Source organism: Melanotaenia boesemani, chromosome 5 (assembly GCF_017639745.1).
Source record: "Melanotaenia boesemani isolate fMelBoe1 chromosome 5, fMelBoe1.pri, whole genome shotgun sequence".
NCBI lineage: Eukaryota > Metazoa > Chordata > Actinopteri > Atheriniformes > Melanotaeniidae > Melanotaenia > Melanotaenia boesemani.
The window spans coordinates 34192854-34212488 of record NC_055686.1 but is presented as its reverse complement, the minus strand read 5'-3'; the positions used below and the strand labels follow the sequence as shown (position 1 = coordinate 34212488).

Below are 19635 nucleotides of genomic sequence, written 5' to 3'. Positions count from 1 at the left end.
CCCTAAAATGCTCCTTGTACCAACCATCCAACTCCTTAATAATGAAACTCAAACTCTTCTCCACCACAATGATCTGGATAACTTCACCAAATTCTGGCAAGCCACACGCAGATCCGCGAATGACAATCATACCTTCTCTATAGTTCACACCACTGACGGATGCATTCCTAGTGAGCTGAACATGAGTAATATCAGAATATTTCAGCTTCAGAGCCTTCTGTACATTCTGATGCAAAACATCAACAGAGACTGTTGATACAGCTGAGACATCCAAGCTTGAGCTTTCAGTTGTGTCTGACTCCAAGTGATATGCCATCATAAACTGATGCTTCACTGCCAAGGACAAAAGGATGTTTTTAAAGCAGCGTGTGTGACGAACTACCTGCTTAAAAAAACTGTGTTTTGCCTCGAACCTCAATGTCCACATTCCAACCAGAGGACCAAAAAAGGTGATCATCTGTGGATAATGTTCCACAAAATGGTGTTTTGGCAACAACTGTATACCTGGGAAGACCTCTTGCAACCTACATCTGTGGTCACAAATTTTGGCTTCAAGGAAAGCGATTGATTGAGCTGTGTGCACTGGTGCAACCACCAGTTCAACAATATCCTTGAGGTCCAAAATGACCTGCCAGGCTGGTTCATCTGAAGGCACAAAGTGTCCTACCAAAAATGGAAGAAATCGCAACAGACTCCAATTTTCATGCGCATTTCCTCCAATGCTTTTCCTCTGCGTGAATGTTTTTGGAATAGCATGAGGACAGTTACCCTTGTCTGACCATTTGTAGGGAAATTTCTGAATGGACTCATTGAGAAAGTCAAGAGTGAAATACTTTTTTGAAATCAACATTTTTAGGCACTGTGCCAGCTCAACTGGTAATATGCCTTCAAGGATATCGTGTGCAATGTCTGGGGGATAGCCAGAGCAAACGTTGAAATGTGAAAGATGAGCAGAGAAAACACATGGCCTTTTAACACCATAACAAGGTTTTCCATTGCTCTGTGCTGACCTTACATGCAACTCATGCATTTCTTTGCATCTTAGAGCAAATGCACCTGAACTTACATCCATCTGCTGAATTTCAGACTTCTGAGCCACACAAAACCGGCAAATATATTCACTTGTAAAACTTTCAATAAATCCTGCAATTCCATGCGCTCCCAGATTGTCAGCTATTACACACTGTATTGTGCCCTTGACAAAATCCCCAAGCTGTGCAACAAAAACACCTTGATTTTCCAAAGCCACAAGATCCTTCAACAAGGGCTCTAGGACCTTTTCATATCCATAGCTCTTCACATCTTCAGATCTGCAGAGCAGAGCCAAATAAATAGAAGACAATGTAGAATGGCAACCTGGTGGTAAATTGCAGAGATTCCAGTAAACCGCACAGATTTTGTGCTTTTTACGAGATGTGCCAAGGGGATTGTAAATCTCGAAATCATCAACATACAAATTCAACAACACTCGCAACTCGCTCCCTGACAGAAAACTGTTTTTTTTAAAAAAAGAACCATCTCGGTAAGACTTGTATACTGCCTCTTCTCCACTACCCTCTGATTTAAGATGATTATCTAAAGCTTTGTTAAGAATGTTGTAATTTGTGAAGAGCTGTTGCAGAAACTTTAATATTGGAACATATTGCAGGGTCCTTCACAAATTTGAAATTTTCTTTGTAGAATTTCCTGCGCTTGAATGATGTTGCCAAAGAAGAGTCTTTACCAATTAACTTATACACTGGATTAGATGTACATATAGTAGATGCAAGGTCATTAATAATTGACTGGTCTACTTGCAGGTTGTAGCTACTCAGTGTCTCATGTATAACATTTGTTGTACTACACAAAGATGCTGTGCTCAACAAGTACTGAAGTTCTTCTAGAAATTCATTAACTGCAGCACTTGGAACATGAAAAATATTTTCAAGTTTTAATAACACAGCTGCAAGTTTTTTTTCTATTATGTGTGGCTCATCCTGTGAGACATTTAAATCAAGGTGGTCTGTCTGGCTATTATCACAAATTTCCTCACTGTTTGACACACCTAGATCATCAGTTCCAGCAGAAATATTTCCTTGAACAACATCATCCTTAAAATCAACCAAGGAATAACAACTATGCTTCCGACTTTTGTGCGACTTGAAAGTACTGTATATATTGGTTTTGAATTCACAGCCCTTAAACATACAGGTTACCGTCTCATTGTTTTTCAAATGATGGAATATGTGGACAAAATAATCACGTTCCGTACCAAGTTCACCACACCCGCACAGATGACAGATAAAAGTAGCAAATATGTCAGAGTGTTGATCAGTTTCCCTATGATTCCTTGATAGGTGAATTAGAAGTGCATTCCAAGTCTTAACTGTGCATGGACAATCTGGATATATGCACTTGATATGATGGCCATGCCCCCAATGACTATGTTTTAGTCTGTAATGTTTAAGAATTTCTGATCGCCTCAACACTTCAGCACCACAGTCTTTACACTGCCACATGAACTTGACAAACAACAAAGAAAGGAAGAACAAAGAAAGGAAGAAGAAAACATTGGATTTTAGAGGGAATGTTTTTAGAGTTACTTTGGGTACAACATTGTCCATTTTTTCATTTATTCTGCCTTAATGTTATGACAAATGCAATCTGTTAAGTTTTAATTACATTGGTATTTGACAAAACATTTGTACAACAGGTCTACGAATGCATGCTTCATGTTAATAACTATGCCAGAAAAATGACCAGAAAATTATTTAAAATATTTTTACATAAATGTTGCATACTTACCAAATATGTCCCAAGTCTTCATCGTATCAAGTTTAGATTAAAAACTGTTAAAAAGCACAAAAACAAATAACTTACATTTAAATTACATTTTTTATAATTATTTATCATCAACAACATTAACAAGTACAATATTAATAATGAAATCCACACCATCACCAGAGGAAAATGTTTAACAAAAAAAAAAAAAAAAAAAAAAAAAAAAAATTAATAAGTAATCTATCAAAGTGGGTATCAGACACTTGCTGCTGGTGGCATCACAGCTTACTGCTCAATAAACTGAGTGTGCTTCAGCATCCAATATGTCAAATGTGTCTTCTGCTGCAATAAACTTCTGTGGTTATTTCTGCGTGGAGTTAAGTTAAGAACATTATAATATTAGAAAGCGCCATATGCTGTACGGCGGAAGACGTGGAAACAGTATCGCAAGCCATCTATATCACATTTCGTCAGTACTTGAACGGCGTCCAAAACGGCTTGCGATTAAAAAACAGCGTTTTAGATGGCGCCGTCAGCTTGCGACATGAAGGAGCCTCTTCTGGCGCTCACATGCTGCAGCCGCTGTATAGCAGTTATCCCCGGTCCTGCGCAACGGTTGTACTGACTCAGCAGCAGTTTCACATGACGTGTTTTTGAAGGTACCAGTCAATACTTGCGGCTGATAAGTCTTTTTAACTAGCGTGTACCTATGTCTTGTAGCCATGATGGATTTGAAGTCACCCACCTTTAAATTAAACTAAGCTAGCTAACATCAGAGCACACATCAAATAACCGGAACTCCCCATTACATTGAAACGTGAGCTGCTAAACGTGTTTGGAAGGGTATATATGACAGTGCTGATCGAAAAACATGACAAACAAACGATAAGCAAATATCTTCTTACCGAAATCCAGAGTGCATTCCAAATGCTGCAAGTCCAAGTCCCAGGAGAAAGAAAAAGTACCGCGCACAAATGCAAAATGGCGGCTGTGGTTCTGAGCAAACAGGAAGGTTTTGTTGACCATATATTTTTCTTGTTGCTTTTAATTAAGTAAAACTGGCTTGTTTAAATCACGGACAGTATAGTCTGGATTTAATTAAATATTATTAGAAGACTTGATTAACACATTATATTTTAAGAATTTAACTTGATTAAATAATGTAACATATACTAGGAGTTAAAATCAGTTTTTTCAGTGTTTTTAGTCATGACTTTCAATGAGGTGCAAAGGTTTTAATCCATCCCTCTTCTTTATATTTTGCCAGGAAAACTGGAAAAAGTTACAGAAATGATTGAAAAATGAAAATGAATATGGGATAAATGGCAAAAACAGATGGTGTAATTTATTGTTTTATTCATCTTTTTTTTGTTCTCCGTCCAGATTATTACACTCTGCTTCAGTTGTGTGGAGTTCCCGGCTCTAGGAGGATTCCTCCCTCCATCAGAGGGATGAATCAGATTATTTGTATGCAACAAATTGATTATTATAATGCTGATTAGATGTAGATCAGGACATTATTTCACACACACACACACACACACACACACAAACACACACAAAAAAAAAGAGTCTTGTCGCCCCCTGGTGGTCACATGACTGCAGTACATAACCATCTGAAATGCAGGGATTTCCTGCATCGGCCTACAGTGAATGGTAAAACAGTTGAATCTGGTGGAATCCAATAAAAGTGACAGCAAGCCTAAAAGCTTTTGGTTTATAGCAAGTTAATAAAGACATATGTAGGTGGTTTAACACAGAGGTGTTGATAAGGTCGTGGTTGAGCGCCTTGCATGGCAGCTTCCACCATCAGTGTGTGAATGTGTGTGTGAATGTGTGAATGTGATGCATGATGTAAAGCACTTTGGGTATCGTTCCAGGTACAGTAAAGCACTATATAAATAAAGACCATTTACCCAAAGGTAGAGAGAGGAAGACTGTCTAGCTACCACACCTGTTTATACTCTCCCTGATGAGCCTAAGTGGAGAAACGGAAGCAGAAGTAAGGCCCGTGATGCCTTCATGACCACGCATAGGGTCGGAAAACACACCGCCATAATTACCCTGGAGTAAAACCACCCGGTTACATAAGCAAATGACATGTTTGAAATGGTAAAATCTTTTTTTTTACAAACATAACCATGGTCTAAAATGTGGTTTTGATCAGTTAACAATCTCTGTTAGAACAGTGTGGATTCTGTTTATGTGACACATTCTGTAGACGTCCTAGTTTGTGGTTAAAAGGTATTTTTACATCTCTGCAGGATGCATCTGAAGGTGTGATCAGATTAATTTATTTTTAAAATATTCATTAAAAACTTCATCAAATCCTATCACATGACTGATCACCGCTGCGCCAAGTCTGGAGTCATGTAAGCTCTTCAGACTGGGTTTACCTCAGTCTCAGCATGTCCAATTCAATGATTCAATAAGTCTAATAAGTACTACTAAGTATGACTTAATGCATCACAATTCATGAACATATTTAATTGTTTTGTAGCTGTATTTTATTTTAAAATGAAAATATAAAGTCTGATAATGAGTTTAATGTTTGACTTTGTGTCTCTGTCTCAGTTTTGTTACAAAGAAATCAGGTCGTCAGATCTGTGTGGCTCCGACTCTGTCCTGGGTCGAGAACATCATGAAGTTCGTGGATGAGAGCTCCTTTTAAACGGGTGACCTGCTCATCACGAAGACGTCTTCATCAGTAAAAATTAAATCAGAATGTTGTTTCCTTTCTTTTAATTTTGCTTTAACATGTTTTTTTTATTATTATGCTCATTATCCAACAGTATAAACCTTGTTGCAATAAAGTTTGTAGTTTTAAATGTTTGATTTTTCTCATCTGAATTTCTGTAAATGTCAAAATATAATTAATTTTAAGATTTGATCTTGAATAAAAACTGTTTATGTTTGTCGCGGCTTAAGTTTTCTTGTTTCTTTTATAAGGAAAATTACTTTTCTAAAAAAACAGATTTGAAGCTAATTATAAAAACATTTGACATTAAGATAAATTCTAATTTAAATGAACTTTTTAGTCATGACTTTCAATGAGGTGTAAAGGTTTTAATCCATCCCTCTTCTTTATATTTTGCCAGGAAAACTGGAAAAAGTTACAGAAATGATTGAAAAATGAAAATGAATATGGGATAAATGGCAAAAACAGATGATGTAATTTTTTTTGTTTTAATAATCAGTTTTTTTTTTTTTTTTGTTCTCCGTCCAGATTATTACACTCTCCTTCAGTTGTGTGGAGTTTCCAGCTCTAGGAGGATTCCTCCCTCCATCAGAGGGATGAATCAGATTATTTGTATGCAACAAATTGATTATTATAATGCTGATTAGATGTAGATCAGGACATTATTTCACACATACAAAAAAAAAAACAAGAATCTTGTTGCCCCCTGGTGGTCACATGACTGCATTACATAACCATCTGAATTGCAGGGATTTCCTGCATCGACCTACAGTGAATGGTAAAACAGTTGAATCTGGTGGAATCCAGTAAAAGTGTCAATAACTGTATATCTATTTTTCTTCTAAATGAAATCCCGACATTAGAGAAAACAGCATTTTAAACTATAACAACAAGGAGATTAAAGTATGCATTTTTAATGAGAGTCAGTGGAACATTTTTGGCCATGAAGGTCACCACAGGGAGTATCTGAAATTATATGAATGCATTAAAACCAGTTTGTTAATATTTGACAGATGCAATCACCACCAAAGCCTCATCCCTGTCAAATTAATTATATAGAAAATAATTCATGTTTCTTATGTGTTTTTTAAATGAATAATCAAGTAAACTGGCATTTAAATGTTAAAATAGCTGAAAACTAATAAATGTATAAGTAGGTCTGAAGTTGTTCGAGGGATTTATAAAAGAAAATCAGAAGAAAATAAAGAGGTTTGAAGCAGAAGGTCGTTTGTAACTTGAAGTCATGCAGTTTCTGTATTGTGGTGTGATCTTCATCCAGGTTGAAACACTTCATACAAACTACAAATGGGATTTAAAACCACTTTTTCAAGGATTTATGACAGCAAGCCTAAAAGCTTTTGGTTTATAGCAAGTTGATGAAGACAGATGAATGTGGTTAAATACAGAGGTGTTGATAAGGTCATGGTTGAGCACCTTGCATGGCAGCTTCCGCTATCAGTGTGTGAATGTGTGTGTGTGTGTGTGTGTGTGTGTGTGTGTGTGTGTGTGTGTGTGTGTGTGTGTGTGTGTGTGTGTGAATGTGTGTGTGAATGTGTGAATGTGATGCATGATGTAAAGCTCTTTGGGTATCGTTCCAGGTACAGTAAAGCTCTATATAAATAAGGACCATTTACCATAAGAGGTAGAACATGGTAAAATAAAATAGTCACCGTTAAGCTTTACAAGCTGAACTATGGTGTAAAGTCTGGTGTTCATTGCGAGGTTTGGATGTTTGGATAAAAACAAGTATGACTGAACAAACCTGAAAACATTTAATCAAATGACATGTTTGAAATGGTAAAATCTTTTTTTTTTTACAAAAATAGTCATGTCTAAAATGTGATTTTGATCATTTAACTATCTCTGTGAGAACAGTGTGGATTCTGTTTATGTGACACATTCTGTAGACGTCCTAGTTTGAGGTTAAAAGGTAATTTTTTACAACTCTGCAGAATGCAGCCGAAGGTGTGATCACATTAATCTATTTTTAAATTATTAGAGATGTGACGGTTTATTCTGCAGCACTCGTGCATGTCACACAGTCTGTCTTCAGCAGCGACAGAGTGAAGGACCAGATCATGCGGTGGCTTTTCCATGTGGGTGTGGTTCTGCTGAACATTGCGTGGATCTCCTTCTTTCTGACACCAGGTCCTCTCTCAGGTGAGAACAAATGAAGGAGCTTTGGTCTTTTAATTTCAGTGACACAAAATGTCTCGGTAACACTTTACAATACTGGACTCAAAATTTGCTTCGTTACTAGTGAACGCCTTACAGGCAAATCAGGAAGTAATGGGTAGTTAACCAGTACTTACTGGTACCCACAAAAACCAGGCTTTTTAAGGAACAAAAGAGAAATTCTTCATGTGAGTACTGGATTACTCTGACTCGTTGAGTGAACAGCTCATTTAGTCAAAAACCTGTTTCCTGGTGGTTTTGGAAGCCTTTGTAAGGATGAAAAGCAGTACCATTTATTTATTCTTGTACTGCTGTGTCATCTTAACTTTACTTGTTCATCGCTTACTAAGTAATAAGTCATTACTTAATCATTGACTGGTCATTATCTGTTATACTGTTTGCCTTCATAAAAAAGTCAAACATAATACCAAGTACTTAGTGAGGAACGCATCATTAACTAATCAGTACCTGACCAGTAACTACTACTTTTGTGGCATTTTTTCTATATTGAAAATAACAATTTGATCTCTTTCTAACCAAAGGTATTATACCTATGTTAGATACCATTTTTATCATAAGGCTTTATGCATATAGCTATCTAACATGTGCAAACCATTCAAAATTGATAACAACTGCAGAAGAAGAGACGGTATTTATTACACAAAATGTACCTTAAAGTTAGACACACACACGCACACACATATGCAAGCATTTCCCCCAATAAATGGAAACTATTGTTTCCATATATTTTAAACTTTGTACTGTTTGCATATCTCGTGAAGCATATGTCCAAGTGCACCATTCTTGTGAGATATGGCCACCCAATGTGTCCACTCTATTGAGGCAAGCTGTTTCTTCAAGGTGTTCTCTGTTCGATTGCCAGGCAGTCTCCAGACCTGGGATTTGTAGGTAGACCACTCACAGTCAATGCTCTTTGTATGGGCACCTGTTTCTGCGTTTACAAATGACCGGCTGTGGTTTACTGAATAGTGAACATACCCACTATTAGCCAGTGCCGTCATCTAAACCCCCCATTGATCTGAGATGATAGTGGTCCCTTGGCAATCATAACACCTTATGACTGGGATCAAGTGCCACCAGGACTGTTTTCTGACTAGCCTCAGAATGGGCTCCCTTCTCATGCCTGTTATGCCTAGCATTCCAAAGACCCATGTTCGCCTCCTCCAGATTCGTCCAAATCTTCCCCGACCATACTGTTCAAAATAAGAAAACATGGTAGTAAAAGAAAGTTTAATATTGTCCACAAATTCACAAAGTTCTTTGTATTTACTTGTAAAAACACAGAAATATCATATAATTGGATATACTATTAGATCATTTAATTGGCTGTGTAAATATCAGAGTTAAAAAGTACAAAAACAATGTATAAAAAATCACTTATAAACATCTTTACAAGATATTATCATTCCACTTTTAGATCACAAAACCAAAGTGTGGTCACATTTTTTCTTTTAAATGAAGAGAAAGTTGTTAGATTATACTGATTTGCAACGACATTAAAACATGACATCCGAAATAACATTATCTGGTTACAATAGTGTTGAGGAATCGGACCTCTGATGCTGATTTTTTTACCTAATTGACCACTGCAGGGCTTTGGTCTGAAAGCACTTAAGCTATCAGTAAAGTGTGTGTGTAAGTCTTGTAAATTAAATACAGTGTCCTAAAGAAACACTTCACGGTAAATAAAATACATCATATCAGCATAAATCAACTAGTATTCATCAGTGCTGCTATAACCATGGATGTATTATAGATACCAACCGATTCTCCATCTAATAAGACCAGGACACCAACCGATTCTCCATCTGATAAGACCAGGACACCAACCGATTCTCCATCTGATAAGAACCAGACACAAACCGATTCTATAATATCAACTATAATATTTTCAAAACTCTATAAATGAGTCTTTAGTATTTATAGCAGTAAGATTATTTTGGATTATGTAGTTTAGATGGAGGAGGCACCTTTTAAACCATCCTAACGATGATCAATGCTCATTTATTCAGATGGAAATGGTTCAGTTGGTCCTGATGATTGTTGCTTCACGTTCTATCCGAGAAAATTGAACAAAAACATCATCAAATCCTATAACATAACTGATCACCGCTGCGCCAAGTCTGGAGTCATGTAAGCTCTTCAGACTGGGTTTACCTCAGTCTCAGCATGTCCAATTCAATGATTCAATAAGTCTAATAAGTACTACTAAGTATGACTTAATGCATCACAATTCATGAACATATTTCATTGTTTTTCAGCTGTATTTTATTTTAAAATGAAATATAAAGTCTGATAATGAGTTTAGTGTTTGACTTTGTGTCTCTGTCTCAGTTTTGTTACAATTAGAGGTAGACACATCTGTGTGGATCCAACTCTGTCCTGGGTCAAGAACATCATGAGGTTCGTGGATGAGAACTCCTTTTAAAAGGGTGACCTGCTCATCCTGAAGACTTCTTCATCAGTAAAAATTAAATCAGAATGTTGTTTCCTTTCTTTTTAATTTTGCTTTAACATGTTTTTTTTATTATGCTCATTATCCAACAATATAAACCTTGTTGCAATAAAGTTTGTAGTTTTAAATGTTTGATTTTTCTCATCTGAATTTCTGTAAATGTCAAAATATAATTAATTTTAAGATTTGATCTTGAATAAAAACGATGTGTATATTTGTCGCGGCTTAAGTTTTCTTTTTTCTTTTTTGAGGAAAATGACTTTTCTTAAAAAAAAACAAACAAACTGTGATTTGAAGCTAATTATAAAAACATTTGATATAAAGATAAATTCTAATTTAAATTACCTTTTAGTCATGACTTTCAATGAGGTGTAAAGGTTTTAATCCATCCCTCTTCTTTATATTTTGCCAGGAAAACTGAAAAAAGTTACAGAAATGATTGAAAAATGAAAATGAATATGGGATAAGTGGCAAAAACAGATGGTGTAATTTTTTTTTTATTTATCATCTTTTTTGTGTTCTCCGTCCAGATTATTACACTCTGCTTCAGTTGTGTGGAGTTCCCAGCTCTAGGAGGATTCCTCCCTCCATCAGAGGGATGAATCAAATTATTTGTATGCAACAAATTGATTATTATAATGCTGATTAGATGTAGATCAGGACATTATTTCACACACACACACACATACCTACTTAGGCCACTTTTGGGGTCATATGACAGAACTCCCTACTTTTGGGGACACCACTTTCTGAATGGTTTAGAGAGAAGCTCCCACCATTTTCAGATGTGCAAGGATGCCCTCATTACCAAAATCACTTGATATTTTGGATTAAAGCAAGTTTTTTCCCCATCTGACTTTTAACCTGACCTTTGGGGACAAATCTCATTTAGGAAAACTTTGGGGACTTGGGCTAAACACAGATTCTGACAGAAGTAATCTTTGGGGTCTTTTGCAAGCCAGGGTGTTTGAGCTATTTATATATTATTAGAATTTGGTATTGTTTAGTTAGTATTTGGATTAGATTATTCTGAATTGATTTATTTGAATTTTATATATGCAATTTCCTACTGGGATGCAAGTTCCCATGGGGATCAATAAAGTATTATTCGACGTTATTCTATTCTATACGATTACATTACATTAGAGCATTGGTAATGGACCAGAATACACCTGGATAGGCTGTTTTTTAAACCACAGAAGGAGAGGCACAGATTAATTTCTTTTGTTAACATTTTTTGTTGGAACTTAACACTAAATGGGCATTACGTTTTCTTTGACATGAGCACACGCAGAGAAGGACATTTGTTGCAGCCTCACTGATCTTTAATTCATTTTCATTTCATATTGAAGCTGAGGACAACATTGAGCTTCCAGAACTTCCAGAACTGTTTCTACCAACATATTTCTTTCTTCTTATATTTAGTACATAACAAATGACTTGGTTAGTCAAATCTATAAAAATGAGGCAATGAATAATAAAAATGAATAATAAAACCTACCTAACCTTCCACAACTTCCAAACTGAACATTGTCTAGCTTACCTTACCTTAACATTGTAGATAGAAGACATGTAGTATTATTTAAGTGCTTGTCTGCCTCTTCAGTGCAGTGATTCTATTTCTCACATAGTTTTTTACATCTGTCCATGTTCGTCCCTTCAGTGTCTCTGGTTCATTTTGCAGGCATAGCATGCAGTCGCGCTTGGCAGGAACTGTGAATGTTCTGATGAATTTCATCAGATGTTTCTCCACAGAACAAACTTCTCCTGCTTCCCATTTGCGTCTGCCACGTTTTTCTGCTGGTTCTGTGAAGAAAAGAATAAATTCAGTTCTCTTTCATAATATTCCGCTCGATGTCTCACTATGGGATGCAAGCCTCTCTGCAGCCCTCAGAAGCATTAATCTCATTACGCCAACCCTGATTGGCTGATGAACGTGTGAACGTATCCGTCCGCATCACGTAGTGCCATCTTCCTTAAATAGCTCATGCGGATGGACCAACTCATTCAAAAACCTCTTCTCACTCGGAGCATATCTTGCGTCCACGGCTAGTTAGCTCAACTGCTCACAGGCTGATCCTTTGGCTTTGGTCACCGAGCGCTACCTAGCTTGGACTCTTGGCTCTTTGGTCACACCATACCATAGTGCTTCCTTGCCCCTCCACGGTTCGGTCGCACTATCCTTGTCGCCCCACCACGGCGTCTCGAGCACCGAGTGTTAGCACACCAGCTAATTTCTCGGCCTCCCCACGGTTAGCACACCAGCTAGCTGCCTCTACTCCCTGCCTGCACACCAGCTCGCGAGGAATGGAGGCTAAAACCCCACACACCAGAGGGCTCGGAGACTCTGGGGCTCGTCCCTGTCACTGCAGGAACAAGATATCGAGCAGAGACCCACACCAGGTCTGCTCGAGTTGCCTGCGGCTACAACATGCCCGACTGGCCATCAATGTTCCCAGCTCGTGTCAACACTACTCGGTGTTCACCACGAAGAGTCTCCGCAGACGGCTAGCCCGCCAGGTTAGCCTGTCTGGGCAGGACCCCTATCTCCCCTCCGCCGGTGCTGAGGTCGAAGAGGAGGAGGAGGAGAAGGGAGCTGCCGCGGTGGTGGTATCGCAGGCTGGCGCCAGCTGGGGCTCCCAGCTCGACGTAGCCACTGATTCTCCGCCGTAGGAAGACGTCCTGGACTTGGACTACGGGGAAGAAGAAGATGTCGCCTCAAACCTCCTCATTTCCGAGGATGAAGAGGAGGACGACGTCTTCATCACTCCTACCCATGCTGCACAGCATGCGGCCTCCGTTGCTTCTCGGGATGAAGATGAGAGTGGCACACCAGCTTCTCCCCTCCCCAGCTCGGACATGCTTGACGTGTGTAAACGTGCGGCCGCCCGACTGGCCATCCTCTGGCCCGCAGTTGTAGCTGAGACCACCAGATCCCACTACAAAGGGAAGAGATTGCCCTTGGCCAAAAGTGCAATGAAGCAACGTCTCCCCGTCTTCCCAGAGCTGCTGGATGAAGTGACACATTCATGGAAGGACCGTCCTTACAGCAGCAGGAGCCCGATTCCCGGGGCCTCGTCCCTCGATTGTGAGGCGTTGGAGAGCCTGGGCTTGCTCCGCATGCCCCCGATGGAGCCACCTGTTGCAGACCACCTCTACCCCCGGCTGTCTGCAGTGTCCTCCAGGAGTCCCAGCCTGCCGTCTAAATCTGACCGTTTTCAGTCGGCCCTGACTGAGAAGGCTTATAAGGCAGCGGCGCTTTCGGCCCGGGCACTTGATGTCCTCTCCCTGCTCACTGCTTACCAAGCCGAATTGTGCGAGGATTTTGGACAAACACAGGACCCAGCAACGTGGGAGGAGATTCCGGTCATCACCGACCTATGTCTCCGCGTCCAACGCTGTGCGGTTCAGGCCACAGGCAGAGCGTTTGGGAACTATGGTGCTGCAGGAACGGGCTTGGTGGCTGAACCTTTGCCAACCTGTCGAATAGGGAGAAGGATGACATGCTGGACATGCCCACTGTCCTGGAGGGGATTTTTGGCTCTGCATTGGCTTCGATGCAACGGCGTTGTGAAGCCAAGAAGGAGGAGGATGAAGCTCTCAAGCTCTGCCTCCCTCGGAAACCTCCTACTCCCTCTCCGCCTGTGCAGCGCAAAACCTTCACGCCAGCTGTTTCTCAGGTTTCACATTTCAAAATACCCAAACAGCCAAGGCCCCAGCCTGCCCAGCCTCCTCCACCCGGTCGGGCCGGCTGGTCTAAGAAGCCCTCGGCCTCTGTTGCAGCCCCGCCGGCTCCGCCCGCACAAGCTGCTAACTTCCAGGCCAGGAAGAAGAAACGGGCGGCCTGACAGCCCTGCATCTCGCCAGTTCAGCTAGATGTTCCTCGTTCTCTAGCTCCACCTGTTTGGCTTCCAAGCGTGCTCCCGGGGATATCTCTCGCCCCCGTCTCCCAGCTGCCACGGACCGTGCCAGAGCATGGGGAGAGGAACGGACATTTGTCAGCAGAGGTTTTGGCGGTTGCCCCTCTCAAACGTCCACAAGCACGCACACACACACATTAAGTTTGAAAAAATTAAAATGTGTCCCCCCGCTGCAGCATCCAGGCCAAAGGCCGATGGCGCAGCTAATAAAAAAAGCCAAAATCATGAACAGCGCTGTGGCGGCGCCTGCCGCTGTCCCGGTGGAGGGCGGTTGCCCCTCCCGGGACAGCGGCAGCGGTGCACCCGTCACTGCGCTGTCACCTCGGACGTGGATGCACGGCGCAGTCCCGGAACCATTTCGCTGTTTCAGCGAGGGAGGGCGCTACCGTATCACAGATGGAGCCTACTATGGTGGACGGGCTGCAGGGTGCGCCTCCTCCCTCCCTCAGGTGGGAGAGGTGGGCCGCACACGCAGCCCCACCCTGGGTGTTAAGGACGATTTTGAGGGGATACAGGTTGCAGTTCGCCACCGTTCCCCCTCATTTTGCCGGCATTTTGCATTCCCAGGCTCGAGGGGAGTCAGCCCACGTTTTACAGTGGGAAATCAGCTCCTTGTTAAACAAGGGAGCGATTTGTGTTGTACCTCCTGCACAGTGTCAGAGCGGGTATTACTCCAGGTATTTTCTGGTCCCCAAACGGGATTCGCCCTATCCTGGATCTTCGTGCTCTGAACAGATATCTCCGGAAATTAGGGCTGGGCGATTAATCGATAAAATCGATAAATCGAATTTTCTGTTTTCAGGAGATTTATTTTTATGAAAATCTGGATTTTTTTTACAGTTAGTTAGCAGCAGACTTAGCCCTCACTCCACACCAGAACGGTGTTTGTCTGACAGATTTTCAGTGAAGTGACCCTTCACTCATGCCTGGGATTTAGCTGTGCGTATAACTGCAGTGAGAAATGCTGTTCTCTATGAGATGCAAAGTGAACTTAACTCACAAACCCTAGTTAAGACAACCTTCATCAGGGGAATTATTTCTGCAGTGGATCCTGTACGATAAGGATCCAGAAGGAAAGAGATCACGGATGCATTGTGTCTCATATTTCTATGTACGTTGTTTATATGGTGGAAAAGCTATGACATTATATGCTTAATTTTTGCTGGCATTCATCTATATAAACAAATAAATGTTTTTAATAAGTCTATTTATGTTTTGTGAAAGAAAAGAAAAAAAATCGATTAAAATCGGAAATCGGATTTGGTTATAAAAAGTCGGAGATTTTATTTTTAGGCCATATCGCCCAGCCCTACCGGAAATACAAATTCAGGATGCTCACACACGCATCACTTGTGCGACAGAACTATTGGTTCACTTCTGTCGACCTAAAGGACGCGTATTTCCACATCCCTATCTACCCTCCTCACAGAAAATTCCTGAGGTTCGCTTTCCAGGGGATTTGCTACGAGTACCGCGTGTTTCCTTGCGGTCTCTCTCTGAGACCACGGGTGTTCGTGCGGTGCAAGGAAGTGGCAATAGCTCCGCTGAGGAGCCAGGGCATCTGCTTGGCCACATACCTGACGACTGGCTGCTGCTGGCACAGTCGGAGCAGGAGGCCAGGGCGCACACGCATGTTCTCGTGGAGCACCTGTCCGATCTGGGTTTTGTGATAAACACAGAAAAAAGCGTGCTGGCCCCAGCGGGCGTGGACCTACTGTCCAGAGGCGCGCCTGTATACGGGGAATGGACTCTGCATCCAGAGGTTGTGGGACAGATTTGGACCCGTTACGGTTGGGCCACAGTGGATCTGTTTGCATCAAGAGAAAATGCGCACTGCGCTCTGTTTTATTCTCTGCGCAGCATGGATGCTCCCCTGGGCGTAGACGCACTAGCGCACGTCTGGCCGCCCGGGCATATTCATGCATTCCCTCCCCTGGCGTTGATACCCCCCACTCTGGCCAGAGTGAGGGAGTACGGCCACACACTGATATTGATAGCTCCGCTTTGGCCTGCCATGCATTGGCTGGCAGAGATATATCAGTTGCTGCATGCTCAGCCTTGGCAACTCCCACTACGCAGGGACCTGTTACTTCAGGGGAGGGGGACTGTCTTCCACCCACACCCAGAACGCCTGGCACTGTGGGCTTGGCCCCTGAGTGGCTCAGTCTGTCAGCTGTGGGACTCCCACAGCGGGTGATTTCCACTATACAGAGTGCTCGAGCCCCCTCCACTAGATCTCTGTATGGTTCTAAGTGGGGGGTCTTCGTGGAGTGGTGCAATAGACACAGCCACGTTCCTCTTCAGTGCCCGGTAGGGGTGATTTTGTTATTCTTGCAGGACCTGATTGACAGGAAGAAAGCCTTCTCCACGGTAAAAGTGTATTTGGCAAGCTATTGCTGCCTGTCATGTGGGGTTTGAGAAGCACATGGTGAGTCAGCACCCATTGGTCTGCCGCTTTATGAAGGGCGCATGCAGGCTCCTTCCTGTGTCCAGACCGCTGGTACCACCGTGGGATCTGGCTGTGGTTCTGGAGGGTTAAGGGCTTAAGGGTCCTCCCTCTTAGCCACTGGAGGGGGCAGATGTAAAACACGTCTCCCTCAAGACGGTGTTGTTGCTAGCTCTGGCGTCAGCTAAGCGGGTCAGCAACATCCATGCGCTTTCGGTGCACCCGACATGCGCCCAGTTTTTCCCGGGCGGTGTGAGAATGATTTTGAGGCCCAACCTGGCTTTTGTGCCTAAGGTGGTGGGCTCATGTTCTCCTATTGATCTTGTGGCTTTCCCTGCCTCGTCAGGGGAATCGCGGTCACATGCCTTGTGTCCAGTGCGAGATGTCTTACCAGACAACCCTTCTTGCTGGGGCGAGTGAGAAGAGGTGCTTATCTTGAATGAGTTGGTCCGTCCACATGAGCTATTTAAGGCAGATGGCACTACGTGACGCGGACGGATACGTTCACACATTCATCAGCCAATCAGGGTTGGCGTATTAGATTAATGCTTCTGAGGGCTGCAGAGAGGCTTGCATCCCATAGTGAGACATCTCGCTCATATTACTCAGAGAACCGGGGTTATGTAAATAACCTAAAGCTTTATGTAATAATACTGTAAGACATCACCATGAAGTGTTTGTTTTGTGTCAAACAATGTGAAAGCGGCTGATGCATCAGGCTAGGTAAAAGCCATCATTATGCTGTTATGGACTCTCTAGCAGTGGTCTTCCAGTTTGAATGCTGCTTTGCATGTAAAAGGTTTAAAAAGTGTAGCACCAAAAATAAATATATCCATTCTGTCTAAATCTGAACTTCTGTATGGAGAGAGATTAGCTTCATAGCAACCTTCATCACCTTGTTATAAGAGAAAGGACAAAATGATCATCATTCTCTTTGCACTGCATGTTGAAAATTTTAACCTTGTATAGGAGGAGTAGCAGAACGTGCTGGTGCTGATGGTGCCGATGATGCAGATGTGTCCATTATGTGTTCCATTTCACTGCTGTTACATTCATCTTCTGAAGTGTCACTGGATTCTCCTTCATTGGATTGTGGCACTTTCTCTGGCAAAAGAGCAAGATGAATTTATAAAAAGAGAAATATAAAATCAAGTATCCATACCCATGTTAATTACATCAAAAATTAAGAACATGCTCAAACCTTCAGGGTCTATTTCGATATCATCCAGCGTCATCCCTTTGTACTGCGACACAGTCCCCCTCTCCATGGCCAGGAGCACTTTGCTCATTCTAGCAAGCTGCAGAGTTCCCTGGGGCAGCCGATAGTATTGTCGGTGGATGCGAATATCATGGCCTAGGAAGTCAGCCAGTTGGTCAGACTCATTTTCCTCAAGGTTCAAGACCTGTGACATTGTTGCAATATGTTTTCGAAGTTTTGTTGAAGTCAGTGCTTCAGGGTGTTTGGCACCGCAGAGCTTGGTATACTTTTGAAGGCACTCGCCACCTCTGTAGGCTGACAAGGCTTCTGGTCTCCCAAACATGAATACATTCTCACTCGATACATTGCAGTTTTCACGCATCTCAGCTAACAGCTCCATAGCAGTCACCATAGATGGTTTTAACAGGACAGGGACCATCCTCCCCCTTTTCCCTCGGATCTCCACTCTTGCAAAGTACTCACACATCTTCCTTTCGAAAGGAGTCAAGCAGATAGCCACATCATCATGCAACGCTGACTTGCTCCGGGACTTAAAGGCGGTCAGTAACATCCGTGACACCTCTCCTGCTCTTCGTCTGTTGAATGTAATGGCTAAAGCAAGCGTTACCTTAGCCAGGGCAGCATAGTTTTCTGGAGTGGGGGAGATTCTCAGCAATCTCTCTGAAACACGTTGCTCATTTTCCATGTAAAAGTTCAAGAGCTTCACGTCATGAGTAAATGGTAACACCTGTGGCATATTCCACTTTGCCTCCTTAAGAGTGTTTAGTGCTCCGGAGGAGATGAATTCTTCCCATCTACTGTCATGTATAGCTCTGTACCTTTTGGCATATTCTGTTGTGACATCATCCCCAATCATCATGGCATCACTCTCAACAATACTGGATATTTTTTTTAGACTGTGGCCAAGCTTGAGTGCTAAAGATGGGGTTTGGTATGTGTTGGTTTTGGTATCGTATCCTGCTGCCTTTTTCACTGCAGATATAACATGTGGGAAGTTTTTAGGAATGAAGAACTCCTTCACTTTCTTCAGTGGTGTAACTTGTTGAGCTACAAGGACCATTCTTCCAACTTCTCTCATCTTCTGTCGTATATAGTCGTCATAATTGTTCCCTTTATTTTTTAGTTTATTGAACATATATTGTCCAAGCTGCAGAATGCATTTATCATTCTGAACAACGTTTGACACTTCATCATAGTTCATGTGTGTTAGTATTTTCTGCAGGCCTTCACTTATCTCAAAACCTACGGGCGTTGTCAGAGCACAGAGGGATCTAACTCTTTTTCGTCCCACTCTGGGTTCATCCTCTCTTGGCTTCTCATCACATGTTTTGATATGTTTCCACAGTGTTTTTTTTGAGTAAAGACCTTGACAATGAATACAGTGGATAAAGTCTTTCCCATTTCTAATGTCTTTTGTTCTGTAACGTGCAATGAGGTCTCCTCTTCCTTTCCTCACCACATCTGTATTGTGAGCAAAGTTTCCTCTATTCCTGAGAATGGCCAGCCGAACTCGCCGTTCTTTGGAATTTTGTGGATAAAAGAGTGCTTTTGCAACATCTGGTTTGTTGCAATGAACAGTTTGAAGGTGTCGGGAGATTTTTGCTGTTGGCTTGGAGCAATAAAGGCAGTAGTTTCTCTTGTCATACACTCGACGTCCCTGAGTACTTGTGGTAGACTGAACTTTAATTGAACTTTTGTCTTTCTCTGGGCTGAGAATCGAACTACTGTCTTTCTCAGGGTGGCAGTCGTTCCTCCTTTTCTGTGGGCTGAATGTCCATTTCTTCTTTTTTTCTGGGATGAATGATGATCCCATCTTCTTACTTGCTATATTTCTTTTTGTGCTACTTTCTTTGTCTGGGCTGTCTGTTGAGCTGCTTTCTTTGTCTGGGTTATTCGCCATCACCAATTGGGAAAATCGTACCCTCTGACGTGGTTTTTCAG

General features: G+C 41.8%; 2 long non-coding RNA genes across 2 annotated transcripts; both read left to right on the top strand.

Annotated features, from left to right (window-relative positions):
• The first annotated feature begins 5073 nt into the window (after window positions 1-5073).
• On the top strand, window positions 5074-5592 carry LOC121639589. The gene is made up of 2 exons (XR_006010214.1): window positions 5074-5132; window positions 5335-5592. It is a non-coding gene; the product is annotated as an uncharacterized LOC121639589 (long non-coding RNA).
• Window positions 5593-9679: 4087 nt separating this feature from the next.
• Window positions 9680-10323, top strand: LOC121639581. Its single transcript, XR_006010205.1, has 2 exons — window positions 9680-9787; window positions 9989-10323. It is a non-coding gene; the product is annotated as an uncharacterized LOC121639581 (long non-coding RNA).
• The last annotated feature ends 9312 nt before the right edge of the window (window positions 10324-19635 follow it).